Source organism: Capricornis sumatraensis, chromosome 7 (genome assembly GCF_032405125.1).
Source record: "Capricornis sumatraensis isolate serow.1 chromosome 7, serow.2, whole genome shotgun sequence".
In the NCBI taxonomy this organism is placed as follows: Eukaryota; Metazoa; Chordata; class Mammalia; order Artiodactyla; family Bovidae; genus Capricornis; species Capricornis sumatraensis.
The window spans coordinates 20,812,055-20,813,872 of record NC_091075.1 but is presented as its reverse complement, the minus strand read 5'-3'; positions in this window follow the sequence as shown (position 1 = coordinate 20,813,872).

Below are 1,818 nucleotides of genomic sequence, written 5' to 3'. Positions count from 1 at the left end.
GTTTCTGAATATTTAAACTTTCTGAATATTTATAAAATGGGAGTAATACACATCACTATAAAGTGGAAGTTAAAATTAAATGAAATTCTTTAAATAGTTAATTCTTAAGCACAGAGTAGGTATTTAAGAAATATCTTTTTTTTTGTTTCAGAAGTCACACAATTTTATTCAACATTCATAAAATGAAAGACTCAGAAAATGCCATGGAAACTCTGATCGTATAAGAAATGCTTTTATTATTAATTCCTGTACTGTTTATCTTCAGCCTTCATCAAACCCTGACCATCTCTGAGAGTTTAAATTCTTTTCTCACCTTAAATCTTTCTTGAGCCAAATACTCCTCAGGGCTTTTCCATATGTAATGACCATGGTTTTCAGGAAACATTTATGCATATAATATGCCATAAAAGAAGCAGTGGGAGCTCTCTCCTTTGCATTCATTCTTAGACTAAAATTAGTTTTCCCTTACCCGTTGCAGCATAGTATTAGTCAAGACTATTTGGACCATAAGCTGTAACAGCTTGACTTAAATTTATTCAGCAAATCACATACACCCAAATTTATTTGTCTACTTAATTAGAAAGTCAGGAAGGAGCACAACCATATTCAAACATTTTAAAATCTTCAACTTTTATCGACTACAGGAAGACTTTGTAGAGTAGAAAAGGAAGCTTCCAGGAAACCCAGATGCCTACATTTGATAAAAACAGACATGCTTCCTTAAATTTCCATTCTCCACTTTTCCTATGACAATAGAGTTTTTGACTAGTCATGTGGTTACTCATATAATGGTGACTATTTCCAGCTTGCCTTAAAGACAGGTGTGGCCATGAAAGTTACAGCTGATACGATCTGAGCAGTAGTGATTTACACATCTTCTAGTTACGCCTTTGAAGGCATGAGGTTTGCCATCCCTTGGTGGTTCCCTTCCCACTAGCTGTAATGGAAACATAGGGTAGAAGCTGGAGCAGTCCTCTTTGACTGTGAGACAAAACTTGTACATTTAGCACTGCAGGGTAACTATATCTAAAGAGTGTGGGCCCCTAATGACTTGGCAGAGGACCGCTACCATACAGATCAGACTTTTACATGGTAAATTATTCAACTTCTATCGTGTTCAAGCTAATGCTAACTTGAGGTCTTTGTATTTAACATTACCTGGATTATAACCCTAATGAATACCATACCCTGCGTTACCATCCAGAAAAGAACCTTTGTGGAGCTAAGAGCCCCACAAAATGAAGACTCCTAGAAAAATGAATTGATTGACCTATCTCGGCTCACATGCCTATATTTGAATCAATCAAGATTACAGTAGATTCTACAAAAGAGCAGAAAAGTATGTTCCAGATCACACACTCAGTCCTGTGACCAGGAGTGTGATACTATATGTGTGATCACAAGGAGTGTTATATGATTGGTAGTCCCAATCGAATCACAGCGGATGAGACAGCAAAAGTTTTCTAACAGAACAGAACTGAACAGTTGAAACAACAGATGTTCTCCAGACACTGGAGGGGAGAAGGAAATGGCAACCCACTCCAGCATTCTTGCCTAGAGAATCCCGTGGACAGAGGAGCCTGGTGGGCTGCTGTCCATGGGGTCGCAGAGTCAGACACAACTGAAGCGACTTAGTTTGCATGCATGCATTGGAGAAAGAAATGGCACCCCACTTCAGTGTTCTTGCCTGGAGAATCCCAAGGACAGAGGAGCCTGGTGGGCTGTCGTCTATGGGGTTGGATAGAGTCGGACACAACTGAAGCGACTTAGCAGCAGCAGCAGACACTGGAGATCATAAGTAAGAAACTTTAATAACAG